Below are 6,826 nucleotides of genomic sequence, written 5' to 3' on the forward strand. Positions count from 1 at the left end.
TAAAAACTGTTGCCAAAATGCTACATTTTAAAATCTTTCTATTAGATGGTCTTAGACAATAATTTTTACAGTGTTACTGCTGAAGTTCAATTTTTCATTATATTATAACAATAAAATAAAACCATTCTCTTTGACTATTTTAAAGAACGATTTTATAACTATTATAATAATTTTTTAATATTATTTAAATAATTATTCAAATTAAAAGATACATATAAAAATAATTATAAATAATCATATAAATTTCAACCATTTTTTCTATAAATACTATAATTTATAGAATACTAAAAAACTATTGTTATAAATATATAACAAATATTATTTTTGAAAAAAACAAAATTAAAATAAAGTTATAATAAATATTATATATTTTTGTTATAAATATATAACAAATATTATTAAAAAATAAAATTAAAATAATTTTATAATAAATATTATTTTTGAAAAAAATAAAATTAAAATAAATTTATAATAAATATTATATATTTTTTGTTTAAACTTCCTCTAAATCCTAACATAACCAAACTTGGAGGAACTCTCTTTACTAAAAATAATTAAATATATACTGAATTTAAAGTAATTAGGAGGGATATGTAATTTTCATAATAATTAAAATTTAAATTAATTAAAATTTTTATATAATATTTATTATAATTAGATATTTGGTATATTTAAAATTATAATTTTGATAATTAAAAAATAAAAAAACTATATAATTTAATTTAAATAACTTATATTATGAATAATTTATGATTTAATTCGAGTTTTTTATTTTTAAAAAATAATCTATTAAAAATAATTAAATTATTTTTTATAAATACGTTGGGCTTAAGTTAATTAATATTTTTGTGTAATTTTAATATAATTGATTATTTTATATAATTTAAAATTAAAATTTTTATAATTAAAAATAATAAAAAATTATATAATTTAATTTAGATAATTGATATTTTAAATTTAAACAATAATTAATAAATCATAATTAATATGACTATTTATAATTTAAATTAAAAATAATTATTTTTATTCAATAATATATAAATGAATAATATTTTTAAATAATTATAAATAAAATATATTTAATTTTAAAGTTATTATTCTATTCAATAGTTTTATTAAAATATCTATTTTATTCTATATTGTTTTATAAAAATTTAACTCTAATGCTAAATTTTTAAATTAAATAAAAAATTCTAGTTCCCAAATTGAGAAACCTAACCTTAGAGCAACTCCAATGATAATTAATTATCCTAAGTTTTTTCTCTGATATAAGGGCACTTTTGCTCGTTGAAATGTGAACTCAAATGTGTTTTTTCACATGGATCGATGAGGAGACTTCTTACTCAGAGAAACTCTCAACTTCCAACAAAAATTTGACATGTGAAATGTCAATAAAAAAAGTTAAAATATATATATAAAATAATAATTGTATTGTATACATATATATTATAACAGCTGCTATTACATATAAATGAATTAAAAAATATGTTACATATAAATAAATTAAAATATATATTACATACATATTATATGTATGTTAATTAATTTTTTAAATTAGTTTAATTATATTTTTTATATTAAGTAATTTTATAAATTAGTTAAATTAATTAATAATTATAATAATTAAATAGGCAGCAGCATAGACAGTTAAAAGAGAATTTAATTGAACACATATGGTAATTTTACAATGTTTGTCATCAATTATAAAATTTAATTATATGTTTTTCTTTGTATTAAGTAATTTTATAAATTAATGTAATCCCGAATTATATATTGTGTATTATTATTATATATGATTTTTTTAATATTAATATCTTTTAATATTGAATTATTTTTTAATTTATAAATTTAAATAATAATATAATATTATTGAAAAAAATAATAGCTACATTAATTTTAATTATTTTAATTAATTAATTAAGTGGAACCACAACATGGACTAAAGTTAGTTCCTCCTAATGGAGAAGAGAGAGATGTTTTCAGTTCTTATTTACTGTTTATGACACAAAAACTGATGTGAAGTTACTTTTTATGACAGGTGGGCCATAAATAGGAACTGGGATGAGTTCCTTACTGGAGATGGCCTTGGAACTCCATCCCTCCTGAGAAATGAGAAACACAGAGAGAAGAGAGAAAGCTAAACCCCGTGAGGAAGAAGAAGGGAAGGAGAGGGAGAAGAGCACACCGGCGTCGCGCCTCACTGCCGTTGAGCCCATCACACGCGTCGCCGCCATCATGTCACCATCAATCTGAATCGTGCGAAGGAGAGAGCTGCCGCTGCGGGAAACGCGATGGTGGAGAGGACGCCGCCAGCTCTATCGTGCCTGGTCGCTGTTGAGCTCGCCGTCGAAGACGCCACCGCCGTCACTGTCGAACCCTAGCCGTCGTAGTCGCCATCGACGCTGTAGCAGAGAAGGAGGAAGGATGCACGAACAGAAGAGGGAGAAGGAAGCTGCGAAGCCGTCGCCGCTGCTGAAGAAGACGCGTCCGAGAGAGAGAGAGAGAGAGAGAGAGAGAGAGAGAGAGAGAGAGACCAGGGGAGTGTTAGGATTTGGTTGAATTAGTCCCACATTGCTTAGGATAGCAAATGGAGTGGGTGGCCTAGGCTATAAATATGAGGCTAAGTTCTCCATAATTTTTTGCACCAGTCAGAAACACTTTAACCTTGTATCTGATTTTTCTTTTTCTCTGTACTCTTTGATTAGAGAGTGTTGTGAGGTGTAGTTAGATATTTTCTTTGAGTGAGTGTGGGTGTACTGGGGTGCCGGTGTTAGAGAGAAAGAAGTCTATGTGTTGTAACAATTTTCACATAGTGATATTCTCTGGTTGTCATTTGACAACGGCCGTGGTTTTTTCTCCGGTAATTGGAGTTTCCACGTTAAATTCTTGTGTTGTGATTGTGTCTATTTTATTTCTCTGTCAAAGGTGTTTTCTCAAGGGGAAATGGTGTCTTATTCCCAACAAGTGGTATCAGAGCTTCGGTTCGGTGTGATTTATTCTTAGTATGCTCTGTGGTTGCAGCCTAGTCTGACCTTCCACATCAGAAAAGAATTGTGTCCTGTGGCTTGAGGTTAATCTTTGGTTGCTGTTGTTGTTGCTGGAAGGCAGTGTGACACTGTGAGAGTGCAGTTTGAAAAGGTTCTGGCTAAGGAAAGACCTGGTATTTAAGTGTGTCCATTGTGACCCACCTCTCTTTCCTGGGGACTCTTCCTAGTGCACGGTCTACAGTTGAGTTATACTATTCCAGTATACAGTTGCAACAATGTCAGGATATTCAAGTGCTGTGAAGCTTGAAATAGAGAAATTTGATGGAAGAATCAATTTTGACTTGTGGCAAATACAAGTCAAGGATGTGTTGATACAATCAGGTTTGTACAAGGCGTTGAAGGAGAGGATCTCTGGTATGAAAGATGATGTTCTCTAGAAGACAAGAAGTATCCTCATGGTATTACCGCACTGCCATGGATAAGGATAAGTTGTGGAAATCGGGTCCACAATTGCACACGGGCATTGGTTGGCGTTGAGATGCAAGGTGTGTGGCGGAGTTAGGTCGATGGCTGAAGAACTTCCAGAAAAAGCCAATTTGGAAGTTGCACCATGAATTTTCAGCAAGGTTTCGATCTGTACCAAGGTGAAATGCTTGGAGTGGTCTAATTCCAAGTGAGTATACTTTCATGGTGGTGTATGATAGTTCTCTGAACTATGATTGTCAGTATAGACAATGGCAGCAAAGAATTGTCGGTGTTGACAATGGAAGCTGAAGATGTGTGACTATTTCAATCAAGGTGGAGATTGTTAGGATTTGGTTGAATTAGTCTCACATTGCTTAGGATAGCAAATGGAGTGGGTGGCCTAGGCTATAAATATGAGGCTAAGTTCTCCATAATTTTTTGCACTATTCAGAAACACTTTAAGCTTGATTTTTCTTTTCCTCTGTACTCTTTGATTAGAGAGTGTTGTGAGGTGTAGTTAGATATTTGCTTTGAAAGAGTGTGGGTGTACTGGGGTGCCGGTGTCAGAGAGAAAGAAGTCTATGTGTTGTAACAATATTCACATAGTGATATTCTCTGGTTGTCATTTGACAACGGCCGTGGTTTTTTCTCCACTAATTGGAGTTTCCACGTTAAATTCTTGTGTTGTGATTGTGTCTATTTTATTTCTCTGTCAAAGGTGTTTTCTCGAGGGGGAATGGTGTCTTATTCCCAACAGGGAGTGATGTGCAAAGGATGCTCTGACGGAGAAGGAGGAGAACGAGGCTGTCTCACCGCCAATGATTAGAATTTGCTACTGTTGATGAGATGAATAGAACGTGAAGAGGGAGGAGAAACTCGCAGAGGAGAAGGAGGTTTTGCCGCCGCACCGCTGGTTGCCGGGGAACACCGCCATTGACGCCGAAAAATGCCACTATTGGAGCCACTGTCCTTGCTCGGCCCCTGTTGCTGCTGCTGTTTACGCTGTCTCAGCCATTGCTGCCACGACCCATCTCGAATTTCTTCTAATTTTGACACTCAGAGGTAGGAGATTTATTTTAAAATTAACCGTTTTAATTTATGAATATCATTGAAGTTTAGTGAGTATCTGCAAATAATTTATACATGTTTTGTGTAATTAATTGGTAGAAATAAGCGTGGTTTGAGGATGTAAAATTTGGATTAGTTTGGTATTGAGATGATGTTCTAGTGTTTCAATTAGTTTATTGAGTTTAGGTTATGGCTGTGAATGTGACTGGTATGATGATGATTACGTGCGAGCAAATTGAAATTTGTTTAGCTCTTGTGTGCATCTTGCAAGGTTGTTTGGGAATGAATGCTTGTCGGAAGTTCTATTTTTTTTTACTTAATAATGTTGTGATTGGTGGTTGAATCAAATTATAATGAGTAATTTATGAGATTGATGCTTGATGAATGATAAATAGATTGAGTTTAGATTTTTAAATTAAGTACCTAAAATTGATTTATTAACTAAAAGTAGTAATTTTTACGGTTTATAAATAATTTTACTATGAGTGGAACCAAATGGTGATAAAATATGTTGATTATTGAGAACCTTTTTGTTTGATAATTGCTGATGAAAGGCTGGTAAACTGTTAAGAAAGAGGGAACCCGTAAGGGTGGTTTAAGTCCGAATTTTTGAGGTGATACTGTCGAAATTTTTATAAACCTCTAAAACTTTGTTTTTTTATAAATTCGTCCATCGCTGCTTGGTGCATCAATAAGCATCAGGTAAGTAATTGATTAATGATGTTGCTGTGCATGGTGGATTGAGGTGAGAAATGTGGTGAGTTTCATTCATTGTTCCTTGTTTTTTTCCTGTTTTCTCTACATAGTTATATCTTTTTTTTCTTGATCCTTGTAAATTAATTATTATATGTTTTAGGGTTCTTGATAAGCGGATAATTTATACGCTTTTTGGCATTGTTTTTAGGTAGTTTTTAGTAAGTTAAAGCTACTTTTAGGGATGTTTTCATTAGTTTTTATGTTAAATTCACATTTCTGGATTTTACTATGAGTTTGTGTGTTTTTCTGTAATTTCAGGTAATTTCTGGCTGAAATTGAGGGACTTGAGCAAAACTCTGAAAAAAGGCTGACAAAAGGACTGTTGATGCTGTTGGAATCTGACCTCCCTGCACTCGAAATGGATTTTCTGGAGCTACAGAACTCCAAATGGAGCGCTCTTAACGGCGTTGGAAAGTAGACATCCAGAGCTTTCCAGCAATATATAATAGTCCATACTTTATTCCGAAATTGACGACGTAACTTCGCGTTGAACGCCAAGTACATGCTGCTGTCTGGAGTTAAACGCCAGAAACACGTCATGATCCGGAGTTGAACGCCCAAAACACGTTATAACTTGGAGTTCAACTCCAAGAAAAGTCTCAGCTCGTGGATAGATCAAGCTCAGCCCAAGCATACACCAAGTGGGCCCCGGAAGTGGATTTATGCATCAATTACTTACTCATGTAAACCCTAGTAGCTAGTTTAGTATAAATAAGACTTTTTACTAATGTATTAGTCGTCTTTTTGACCACGTTTCATCTATGGTCTCAGTTTTGTTTTATTCTTCATCTTAGGAGGCCATTGAGAACGTTTTAGGGGGCTGGCCATTCGGCCATGCCTGAACCTTTCACTTATGTATTTTCAACGGTGGAGTTTCTGCACACCATAGATTAAGGGTGTGGAGCTCTGCTGTACCTCAAGTTTCAATACAATTACTATTACTTTCTATTCAATTCTCTTTTATTCTTATTCCAAGATATACGTCGCACAACACTTTGATGAATGTGATGATCCGTGACACTCATCATCATTCTCACCTATGAACGCGCGTGACTGACAACCACTTCCGTTCTACCTTAGGCCGGGCGCATATCTCTTAGATTCCCCAACAGAATCTTCGTGGTATAAGCTAGATAGATGGCGGCATTCATGGGGATCCGAAAAGTCTAACCTTGTCTGTGGTATTCCGAGTAGGATCCCGGGAATCCGGAAAGTCTAACCTTGTCTGTAGTATTCCGAGTAGGATTCCGGTATTGAATGACTGTGACGAGCTTCAAACTCCTGAAGGCTGGGCATAATGACAAACGCAAAAGAATCAATGGATTCTACTCCAACCTGATTGAAAACCGACAGATGATTAGCCGTGCTGTGACAGAGCATTTGGACCATTTTCACTGAGAGGATGGGATGTAGCCATCAACAAGGGTGATGCCTCCAGACGATTAGCCGTGCAGTGACAGCGCATAGGACCATTTTCCCGAGAGGATTAAAAGTAGCCATTGATAATGGTGATGCCCTACATACAGCTTGCCATGGAAAGGAGTAAGAAG

This window comes from Arachis stenosperma, chromosome 3 (assembly GCF_014773155.1).
Source record: "Arachis stenosperma cultivar V10309 chromosome 3, arast.V10309.gnm1.PFL2, whole genome shotgun sequence".
Lineage (NCBI taxonomy): Eukaryota > Viridiplantae > Streptophyta > Magnoliopsida > Fabales > Fabaceae > Arachis > Arachis stenosperma.